This window comes from Apodemus sylvaticus, chromosome 6 (genome assembly GCF_947179515.1).
Source record: "Apodemus sylvaticus chromosome 6, mApoSyl1.1, whole genome shotgun sequence".
Lineage (NCBI taxonomy): Eukaryota > Metazoa > Chordata > Mammalia > Rodentia > Muridae > Apodemus > Apodemus sylvaticus.
Window position 1 is genome coordinate 5,097,861 of NC_067477.1, and position 12,820 is coordinate 5,110,680.

At 36.1% G+C, this 12,820-nt stretch overlaps 1 pseudogene and 1 gene segment (V, D, J or C); both read left to right on the forward strand.

Moving 5' to 3' along the window:
* The window catches only part of LOC127687767 (Ig heavy chain V region 3-like), a 507,571-nt gene that overhangs the window by 403,074 nt on the left and 91,677 nt on the right, over nt 1-12,820 (forward strand).
* On the forward strand, nt 11,740-12,276 carry LOC127686830 (Ig heavy chain V region 108A-like; annotated as a pseudogene).

Below are 12,820 nucleotides of genomic sequence, written 5' to 3' on the forward strand. Positions count from 1 at the left end.
AAACTCATGATTTTTTTTCCACTTTGAGTTCAAGTTCTCAGTTAAACACATTTAAACCCTGAAACTATCTCTTATGTCAGTTAATCCTTGTTATGATAAACACAAGATCTGACAGAGCTCACTGAAGTTAGTTCCTAAAGCCTATGCCATTCTACTGGACCTGCTACAGAAACTGAAATGCCACAATTTTGAGGCCCTCTCTGTCACAATGAAGACAGTATCTCTCCTTGTACGATGAATTCAACTTCAATATTAGTACCTGGTATAAGTCTAAAGAAGCACATGAAAGATTTATATGACCTTATATGACACAACTTCACATCTTTGAGGAAAGAAATTGAAGAAGATATCAGAAGAGGGAAAGATCTTCCATGATTATGCATTGGAAGTGTTAACATATTAAAAGTGGCTGTACTACTGAAATCAATCTAAAGATTCAATTCAATCCTCATCAAAATTTAACACATAATTCATTGCAGACTTCAAAAGGATCATTATTAACTTCATAAAGGATAATTGAAACAAAACAAGATAAGAACAACAAAATGTAAGGACAGCTAAAACAATTTTATACATCACAATCCCTGATTTCAAGCTGTCTACAGAGCTATAGTAAAACATCTAGCATGACATTGGTATAAAAATGGGCAGATTGATCTGTGGAATTGAATCAAAGTCTGAGAAGTACATCCCCATAGCTAAACACATGTGGTTTTTGATACAGTAACCAGAAGGATACAATCAAAGAAAGAGTGCATCTTGGACAAATGCTGCTGGTCTTACAGGATGTTGGCTTTTAGAAGAATGCAAATATATCCATATCTATCATCCTATACAAAACTAAAGCTCAAGAGACTTAAAGTGCTTAACATAAAGCCAATAACACTGGGAACCTAATAGAAGGAGAAAACTTCCTGATCAGACAACCATTTAACACGTGCAAATATCAAAAATTAGAAAATGGGGTATCATGAAATTAAATGAATCTGTAACTTAAGGTCACTGTGAAAAAGGCTACAGAATGGGAAAAGTTTTCATCAATTGTACATGTGACAGAGGCTCGATTTACAGAATACATAAGGAACAAAATAAACAAGGTATTAACAGACCAAATAATTCCATTAACAAATGGAGAATAGATATAAAAAGAATGCACAACAAGGAATCTCAATTGTCAGAGATGTTTAACTCCAAGAGATGTTTAACATCTTTAGACATTAGGGAAATCCAAGTCAAAATGACTATGAGAGGCAATCTTACGACTGTTATAATGATTAAGATAAAAACCACAAGTGTCATCCATGCTGGCAAGGATATGGAACCAGAGAATCACTCCTCCATTGATACTGGGTGTACAAACATGTAAGTCAATTTTGTAAATCAGTGTGATTTTTTCAGAAAATTAGGAATGGATCTACCTCAAGACCCAGTTATACTACTCCTGGGCAAATATGCAGAGGACACTCCATCCTATTATAAGGACACTTGCTCAACTATGTTTAAAGCAGATTTATTTGTAATAGCCAGAAAGTGGAAAAAATCTACATGTCCCCCAATAAAATAATGGATAAAACATGTTTTACATATTCTCAACTTGAATTTACCTGGAAAGTCCGTGGTAAATTAAAAATGTAGTACAATAAAAACACCCAAGAATCAACAAAGGTGACCCTAGCTAATCTTCCTAGTGATTATAAATAAGATAAAGAGCCTGAACAGGGCATTTCCTTAACTGTACAAGTCGTCCAGTAGAGGGATAGGGAATATCAACCCAGCCATAGAATCTTTGACCTACAATTTGTCATTCCTGCAAGATGTACTTGGGTGGTATACAAGCTGTGGTAGAGGATAATCAATGACTGATCTAGGTGGTGACCATGCCATAAGATGGAGTACACCCTTGACATTACATCATCCAGGATCCAGGGATTAAACAGCTGAGTGACCTAAGATAGGACTATAAGTGACTTTTTTAACCAATAACAGAAACCTAATCCAAGCCAAAGTACAAACCACCACCAACCAAAAGCAATACAACCAATTCAATGAACTGATTTCTTTCTACTATACTTGAAGATAGGAGTCTACCATAATGTTCACCAGAGAGCAACACAATGAAACCTTAGGTGGAATTTGAGGAATCCTGCACAAGGTGGAGAGGAAAGAATGTAGGAACTTAGTGGTTTAAGGACACCACAAGAAAAGTAAAGAATCAACTACATTAGGCTCATAGTGCCTCACAGAGCCTGACCTGACAACCAGGGAATCTGCATGCATCTGACCTATGTTTTCTGCATTGTGCAGTTTGGTATTCTTTGGGACTTCTGACAGTGGAAGCAGGGTCTGTTTCTGACATTTTTACCTGCTTTTGGGAACCTGTTCTTCATGCTGACTGCTTGATCCAATCTTAATATGAGGGAAGTTGACTACTCTTTTTTTGAGACAGGGTTTCATGTGTAGCCCTGGCTGTTGGAGAACATACTTTGCAAACCAGGCTGGCCTCAAACTCAGAAATCCACCTGCCTCTGCCTCCCAAATGCCAGGATTAAAGTTATGCACCACCACTGCCCTGCTTGACTAGTCATATTGCAACTTGATATGCATGTTTAGTTGATATATATGGGAGGCTTGCTTTCTTTCTGAATGAAAATGGAAGAAGGGTAGATTGGGAGGTTAGGTGAAGGGGAGAACTGGGAGTAGAAGACGAAGCAGGAAATTGCTTTAGGATGAAATATATAAGAGAATGAAAATTACATTCTCAAAGAATTATCAAAAATATTATAATAAAATAAAAAAGTAGATTTCTTCTGGTACCATTATCGAAAAAAATGTTATTTGAAGCAAACAGTTGTTAGGGAAGGTATTATACACTCTTGGATTGGCAAGAAGGTTTACTGAAGTGCTTGCTATACATTGGAGAGCAAAGTCAATGGCACATATATGAATACAGATCTTTGGACTAGAGTTATTATTAAATGATATGTTTCTAGAAGTGAGGGTCAGTTTGAAACCCATGTCTTAGGAATGGGTTTATAACCTCGATTATACAGTTTCGCTGAGTTATATCTTAGAATATAGGTCTAACACAAGGTTAGTCCTACCTACGTGTGATGGAACATATTTTCATAGAAAAATGATAAAACCCCATTTGTAAAAGTGGACACAGAAGAAAGTTATTAACAGAAGAATAATGCTACACATAATTTATATTATTCTAGTATATTTTCTGTATTATGTAAACTGCACTAGTCATAATTTAATAATCAATAGAATGCTATGTCTTCTAATCCAATTTCTTGAATGTAAAATATACATTCAACATTCATAAAAGATTCTTAATATGAGGTAGTCTGATTGCTGTTGCAGGAGTGAATATAATTCAGGGATTTTCCCAACATAACCCCAGAGCTGAATAGAGCAATGCTGCAATCTGTGTTAGAGGTAAGTTATCTGTATTTCAGATCACCAAGACAGTTTTATACACCCTATACTTGTGTCTCTGAGAATGGAGATGAATGCTGTAATTCCTGATATCACTAACAGGAACCACATATACATGTGAAATTCCTCACCATTTAAATATTCTCAGAAGTTTGTTCTGACAGCTTCAGGACAACACTGGTAATGGTAAAAGCCCTACCTTTAGGGCACTTAAGGACACTCAAGCCAAAGATTTCTGGACAAAGAAGTCTTGGTTTCCACAGGGTAAGAGAGGGCATGGAATTAAAGACAAAGACTGCATATAAAGATAAGGGAGAAGGAGGCAACAAGGGAGAAGAAAGATTTGTTGAGGAGTCGGAAAAAGTAAGTTCTTCCTTTGGACACGAAGGAGAGATGCAACACATAGGAAAATCGCTGTTTATAAAGTTAAAGTATACTGTATTAGGATGAACTGTTTATTTTTAAATAGACATGTTAATTAGGAGATATAAAGGGGGCTTTTGTTTTATTTAGTTTTTTAATTGTTCATTCATTCATTTTCCATCTTGATTGCTGGTAAATTTTACTGGTCCTCTCTAGACAGAGTCCATTCCTCCATTCCCCTCTCTTCTCATCTGAGATTTTGAGGGCCCCATTGAATATCTCCCAACACAGGTGCATAAAGTTTCTGCAGATTTAGGGGAATCCTCTCTTCCACTGAGGCCAGAATGTACAATCCAGTTAGGGAAAATGATTCCACAAACAGGATATAGCTTTAGGGAAAACCCCACTCCAATTGTTGGGAGATGTATATGAAGACTGAGCTGCACATCTGCCATGAATGTGGAGGAAATCAACCCATTAGGAAGACCAGAAGTCACAACTCTCCTGGACATCAATATCTCTCAGACACAGAGCCTCCAACCAGGCAGCATACGCTAGCTGATTTGAGGCTGCCAAAACAAAGAGAGGAGGACTACCTGTTCTGGTCTCAATGAGGGAAGATACACCTAACCTTTGAGATATTTGAGAACCAAGGTAATGGGGAGGTCTCATAGGATGTGTGAGTATATGGGGGGTATTGGACATTCTCTTGGAGATGGAGGAGGAGGAATGGAGTGATGAACTCTCAGAGGACCTAAAGGGAGGGAATTACAACTCGACTAAAAAAATTAAATATAATAAAAGAAATTATAACTGTGAATAATGTGATGCTAATTATGTTTACTGTGGTACACTGTATCTTTTTCTCCTGTTCACTAGTGACCATGTCCATTGGCATTTTCATTCTAATAAAACAATATAAAAAGATACTGTGAGGAAAACATCTCTGGATTCCAAGAGACTGAAATTTGGAAGTAGTTTATATGAAATAAGTGTACTACAAATTTTACCTTGAAAAGACACATAAATAACATCTGATCAAATAAAACTTGTCTCATAGTCTTAAGTGATCCAAATGTGTTTTATGAACTCTGGCTGGGCTGTCCAGAAGAAATTCAAGTATCTTAGAATACAATAGATGTATAAGAGAATACATAGTCGTGTAAATAAAATTCATGTAAGTTGGATACCTTTTCATAGAACTCAGGAATCAACTCAATGTATGTACATGCTTACTGAGGCAGGTACTGAAATGATACATAAATCTTTCATCCTATAATTCCTTTCTTCCCTGTGTCACATTTTGTCTCAGCATCATCTCTCAGAGAAGCCCATGGATACCTGTAGGTGACCCTTGTTCATTTGCTTTTGGGTAAATGAGTGACCATCAGATAGCACATAGACACCTGTGGATTATGGTAATCTCTGGGTTTGATGTAGTAAGATTTATCTGTATTCAGAACATTAATTTTGCATGTTCCTATAGGAGATGTTTTTCCTCTTTAAATATAAATGCCATGTGCTTAGTATGGATGTAATCTCAAATGGTGAATACATTGGAGCAGGTAGGAATATTTTTGTCAATTTTGTATTAGACATTATTCAAACTTATTTTCAAAAAGTAATTTTAAAATTCTCAGACATCTCATTCAGCAAAGCTCCCCACTGTGTGTCTCCACTGGGTGGGCAGTGTAACTGTTTCACTTGAAACTGGGATTAGATCTCCCTCAATATCCCACTATTCTACTTTCAAGAATATTCGCAAATGACTCTGCATCCTACTAAAGACATTTGCTCTACCATATTCCTATTTGCTCTATTGGTATTAGCCTAAATTAAAAATGGCCTAGAGGTCATCAATGGAATAACTGCATGAAAAAATGTAGTACTAAACTGAAACCTATCATGTACACAACAAGGTGCTGGTGCTCACCTCGATCAGCCCTGTGCTTGCTGTTTCAGTGTTTTTTCATCAACATGACCTTTCCTCAGGTGATTTAGATGATCTTGTTTTCCTGGTTTTCCCCTTCCCATCTGGCTCTTACCGTCCTTCAGCCACATCTTCTTAGTACTTCCTGGAGCTCTTAAGATTGGGATTTAATGGGTTTTTTCCCATTTAGAGCTCTATGATCCAAGGTCTCTCTTTCTGCATAAAGTCTAGCATGGGTGTCTGTGTTTGTTACCATTAATTTTAGGGAATCCTGAGTGTATGAACAAATGTTTCTCTTATTCTTGTCCTTTAGGTTGGTATTTTTTCTTTTTCTCTGTTTGTGTTGCTCAAATTTTGTCTGATATTTTTCTTTTACTTTATATTTATTTCTGTATTTTTTGTTTTGATCTTTCAGCAGCCTGTTTCTTCTAAGAAGGATTAAAATGGCCTTGGGTCCTGATGATAGTGGAAGGGAGGAACTGGGAATAGTAGAGGTAGGGAGAAATGTTCAGGATATATTACACGAAAAAGAAAATCTATTTTAATAAAAATAGAAAAAGGAAAAGATATCTAAACAACAGAATTTATACAGCTTTTAAAATATATAACATCATGAAATTTTCTGGTGAGTGGATGGAACTACAGAAAAACTCTCAGACAAAATGGATCAACTCAGACCCTAAAAGACAGACATGTGTATATTTGCTTAAATGTGGATGTTAACTGTTACGTATTCTACAGGGAGGATACAATCCTTACAATCCTTATAATCACCAAAATGACAAATATAGGAAGAATCTACTGTAGGGACATGGATATCCTTAGGAACAGGAAGCAGAATAAATATGGATGGATTAAAGTGGGAGGGCTGAGAGCTGAGCCTAAAGGAAAAGATATGGAGAGAGAAATCTAAAATTAAGGTATGTTTGAGGGGTTATATGCAATCCTAATTCACTAGAAGTTAATTAAATTATATACACATATGAAGAAAATCTAAACAGAATCATCTAATAGTATAAGAGACATAGTCCCAACTAGACAGCTCCCTTCACCAACTAAAACTTCGTTTCTCAGAGTGGGTCACATCCAATTAATGTGTCATAAAATGAATCTCCATGGAAACTCCAAAATCACCCAGGCTACTTCCAAAGCTCTTGGTTCCTTTCCACAAGATGAATGCAAGGCCATATTCCTAAAGACGACATTTACACCACACATTGAACTTGGGAAATTGAGTTGCAATCTACTTGGTGTTTTCACTATTCTTGACTACTACTCCTGATACTGGAAGGCATCTTTTGCAGTGCTCAACTGTTTTCTGATAGGGTTTGTTGTCTACTGAATAGGAATGAACTCCTCCCAAATAAACATGGTCAAAAGCCCATGGCTAGAGATGACATAGGGACTAGTTGGCCTCAGTTGTATTGCTGAATTTTAAGATGTCAAAATGCCTTATAAATTCTTATGTTTATACAATAGATTAGTGGTGCTCTCAGCCTTGACCAAGAAGGTTTTGTGTTCAGTGTGTGATGTTTGATGCAAACATTCATGACTGGTCAACATGGTGAGAATGATTATTGAGTCCTCAACACAGATGTATTAATAATATGAAATTTTCAAGATATTAGCTCTATTAATGAATATTTTCAGACATCATATGAGTATCTCATTAGCAGTTTTCACATATTGCATTCTTACATACAATTATGTATAACAATAATTGACATTTTAGTGTATGCATGAAAGTGTGTAGGATAATAGAGAAAAATAGTATAGTCAAGAAATGAAAGAGTAGAAATTATGGGTGAAATATGCACACTGTCAACTATTGATTTACCTGAAAATTCTAACCTTATGTAAAACTGTTATTTTTATTTTTCAGAATGAGTTTGCTTATTCTTTGACATTTTCATTCATGTGTGAAATATGTCAGGATCATATGCACCCCAATATAACCTGGTTTCCATTGGGCAATTCCAATAAATATCTCCCAACTAACTGGCCACTTTTATTTCATTAACTAACAACATAGTTCGTCCAATCACTGCTGCATATGTACACATGTATGTGATACACCAGTACATAAAGAAAACCAAAAAAAAAAAAACCTTCCAAACCAAAAAAATATATATATTTTCCTCATCAATTGATAATTGGCAATAGATCCAAAGCTTAGTGTGCATTCTTGGAAGTCCCTCACCATCGTGTTGTGATATTTTAAGAATATGGTTACACTTTGCTTAGAGAGGCAAGCTGAGAACACATGCACCAATTTGGATGGATCTTCCAGGAAAACATGTGAAATCCAACTCTCACATTCTACCATGATTATCTAAGCAATCAAAATTTTATTGCTAAACTTACAATTAAACCCATTTGCTACTCAGCTGTTTAACATATTTTCATCATTTAACTTTGACTGATTTGAATTATTCAGCTTTTATGGTGTTAACTATAGATGATAAGAGTTCATGTGTACAATGACCCTGTGCAGTCCTGATGCACCATGGAGGGATTTTCATTGCAGACCTATAATATTCAGATTTTTCATCTGGCTGTTACTTTTCCATTATCTATAAGAGTTTTCACTAATTACCCATTATGTTAATACAGGCTTATTTCAGTAGTAAGTTTAAAACTGCTTCAGCTTTTAAGAGTCAGACTTATCTTGAGCTGCTACACCATTTTAGTTATTTATGGCAATAGTTTCAGTTCTGCATACAACTATTGTGTAAGTCTTTTCACTGTGTCTCTTATACACTGTAGGGTTAGTGATTGACACTCTGAACACATGTTCTCTGCCCCAGGTATAGTCTCATGACATCAGGAAGAGCCTGCTATCTACTGTCATTACTATTTTTTTGCCACAATTTCTATTTTATGTAGAGTTTCTCTTTATTTTAATTAACATACAGTGTATTAAGCTTCATTATGGCCATTCCTACTTTTTGATAGTATTTTATCTTCCTTCTTAGATCTTGGATAAATATGCACATTAACTTTATTTTTTATTTTTGGATTGGATATTTTCTTTATTTACATTTTAATTATTTTCCCCTTTCCAGGTCTCCCATTCGCAACTCCCCTATCACTTCACCCCTCCCCTTCCTCTATGAGGGTGCTCTCTCACCTACCCACTCACTCCTGCCTTCTCTCACTGGCATTCCCCTACACTGCGGCATCAAACACACTTAGGACCAAGGGCCTCTCCTTCCACTGATGTCCAACAAGGCCATCCTTTGTCACATATGTCGACAGCACCATCGGTCGCTCCATTTGTATTCCTTGGTTGGTGGTACAGTTCCTGGGCGCTCTGATGAGTCTGGTCTGTTTGTACCACTGCTCCCTACATGTGGCTGTTAGTACTTTGTAGAAATGGGAAATGCAAAAGCTGCCTCCATCTGCCAGCAAGGAGGAACCTGGCTTCAAGACAGGGATTATAGTAATATTGGCACAACTTAAAATTGCTGATGCATAAATCATCCCCATGTAAACTAGAGCCATTTCTCTCTTCAGTGGAATCCTGTCAACACTGAAGTTACATGGATAAGTTTTTTCTCGGACCACAAAATGCATCTTCAGTGTAAGTCATGAAAAACCTATTTTCAGGAAATCTCATGACCAGCAGGGGACGCAATAAGACCAGGAAGCCCCATAGAGAGATGAGATGGATATGGAGGAGATTCTGTGTCCTCTGAGGTTTTCTTTATTAATTGTACTAACTGATCTACTCTGCTGTGATTAACGTGATGTCTTCATGCTCAAACACAGTAAAGATTCTTTGATAAACCGTTTGCAGATTTAAGTTCACATGTTTTTATAACTTCTTGGGAAAAAAAGTGATGCAATTTATTCTATTAACTGATTTCCCCACCGCCAACTATTTTCAGACCCTTACTACCTTCAAATTCATGGAACTAGATATCTTTTTCTCTTTCTGAATATAAGGAAAAAACGGAAAGAAATTTCAAGGGGGATTAAAAACAAACAGAAACAAAACAAAAAAAAACAATCAGAAATCAAGATACACACAGAGAAAGCAAGAGAAGGATGAGAGAGAGAGACAGAGACAGAGACTGACAGAGAGAGATCAATAAAATCACAACAGTGTAGCCATGATATATAGGTAAAACCTATGTGAGACAAGAGTTGATCAAGGCAATATTAGAGAAAAATTCTTCAAAAATATCATTGAGCTCATTTTTGGCTATGAAGCACGTCTTCTTGATTAACTGTGCTTAATATCCACTGTGAGATTCCACTGGAAAAAACTAATTATTCCTTTACATGTAAATGTTAAGCAAAATTCTTCTTGGTTAGGACTGAGATCTTTTCCAATTTCCATCTCCCAAGCTAGGAATTTTATCTGGGTTGATTTTGTTCAGGCTCTGTGCCTCCAACCACAGTACCTATGAATTCATGTGTGCATGAGTCCAATTGTGTTTTGAAGACATTTTTCTTGGAGTTCTGCAACTGCTCTGTCTCATAATCTGCTTAATTTGAAAAAATATTTACTCTTCATTTTTACCTCTATTTTATTATATCATCTTTGTAAATTCCTCACACTCTAAGGGCCCAATTCTAGACTCTGAGTTTCTACAATTAAATATACCAAACACAATATTGAAATCTTGAAGCATGTATGAATGAGAATATAAAGCACTTGCCTTATGAACATGGGTGACCTATTCAGTATATTTTTTCAATTCCATAAGTTTATAGATCAGATAAATCATGTTTTATCACTGAATAACATCCACGTTTTGGGATGTGCAAATTTGTCCTTTCTTATGTTTGCTTTATTAGAAATCTGTGATGATCCCTTCCTCTATGTTGTGCTAAAAGATCATGAATAGCATGAGTAGATGTGTGAGAGGGTTATTGCTGGGAAACAACATAATTTTATGTATTAATTTTTGGCTAATTTCCATAGGAAAGTTTTCATCCCACATAATTGTGGTTAAATACCCTGTTTAGAGATGATATGGGTTTTAGTAGATCTCAATTGTATTGCTAATGGTTATGTTGTCAAACTGCCTGATAAATATTTATGCTTATACCCAATATATTTTCTGAGCCTTGGTCAGAGAGGCTTATATGTGCTGTGTGTAAAGACTGATGCAGATATTCATGAGTGGACAGAGTATTGAAAATGATTGACAGATTATTCAGCAACAGGTAATTCAATGGTACCAACTTAAAAATCAAAGACCATCATAAAACATGGAAAAGGATGTAAAATACAGAGAATGAGGTTAAATGACATGAATTCTTATCTCCATTTAGTGTCTGTGAATTTGAGATTATCTTAACACAGTTAAATCTATTTTCATCCATTTTTCCAAAGGCAATGTAAATTTCGTATTCATTTCTAGTCAATATATATATATATATATATATATATATATATATATATATTTGCCTTAGTAATGAAAACATTTGTTTACACATTGATAGCATATATATATATATAATTTAGTTAAGTTTGATAGTGCTGTAATAATCATTGATGTATAAACATTTAACCCCATTTACTTTTATTAATTTTAGTGAATTTTGGAGTATATGACCTGTGAGAAAGGCAAATATTCCTTGCCTTTATCTGATAGACAGTTCTAATTCTAAGAAGTTAGCCATATTTGGACTTTATCATCAAAATCATGATCATGATCATCATAATCATCATCATTACGAAGTACGATCAGTAAATCAATGTGTTAACTTTGTCCCAAAGTAGAGCAACAGACTTAGGTCGATAATTTATTGAGACTTTAATCCTTGAACTTACATCCATCCACAACATGTGTCCAGGTCTCAGTGAAAGTGTATGGGATGCACTTCCTCAGAGAGGATTAGGACATGGACATGAGCATCCTGCTACATAACTCATGTGCCTTTTCAGTACTCCCTGTCTTGTGTTTCTCTAGCTGGAATATGTTCTTATGTAAGAGTTACATGCTCATGAATATGCAAATTCATTGAATCTATAGGAGTAAATACAGGCATGTCCACACCCTGAAAATAATTTATGATCAGTGTTCTCTTCACAGTTACTGAAAACACAGACTCTAAGCATGGAATGGAGCTTGGTTTTTCTCTTCCTCCTGTCAGTAACTGCAGGTAAGGGGCTCAACAGTTCTAAATATGAAGAGCAGGGCCTGAGTTGACAATGACATCCACTCTGTCTTTCTGTCCACAGGTGTCCATTCTCAGGTCCAGCTGCAGAAATCAGGAGCTGAGTTGGTGAAGCCTGGGGTTCAGTGAAGTTGTCCTGCAAGGCTTCTGGCTACACCTTCACTAGCTACTATATGCACTGGGTAAAGCAGAGTCCTGGACAGGGCCTTGAGTGGATTGGATGGATTTATCCTGGAAATGGGGATACTGGCTATAATCAGAAGTTCAAGGGCAAGGCCACACTGACTGCAGACACATCCTCCAGCACAGCCTATATGCAGCTCAGCAGCCTGACATCTGAGGACTCTGCAGTCTACTACTGTGCAAGACACAGTGTTATAACCACATCCTGAGTGTGTCAGAAACCCTGATGGGGCAGGAAGCTGACCTAGAATAAGATGACTGAAACATTAATCTTTAGATTGGTGCAAAATTCATAATTTTAAATGTCCATTTACTGCCACCTCCTTACAGCCCTATAGTGATTTTGTTATCTTTGTAAACACCTATCTATGAATAAAATGATGCTGTCTGATAATGAACCCACAGTTCTCCATAGCTTGTCAATCTCCTCACCAGTGGCTCCCTCATTGACATGTCTCTTATTCCATAAAACAATAATAATGGAAAAGTATGGTGATGCGTGTCAAAAATATCACTGGATCCTGAGAGAGTAGAACTGTTTTAAATTGTTGGGAATGATGCATAACATGATTTTGACCTATCAAATCCAAATCACCAGCATCTAAACAAACAAATACTCCTTCATAATTTTAAGTAATAAGTTATCTCATGTGGGTTCCTATCTGTTGCCATTTGTTCCAGCAGAAATTCCAGTTTCTTAGAATGTGATGAATATTTATATCAGAATCCATAGGCAATCAAATATAATACCTGTACTTTGATCAAAAT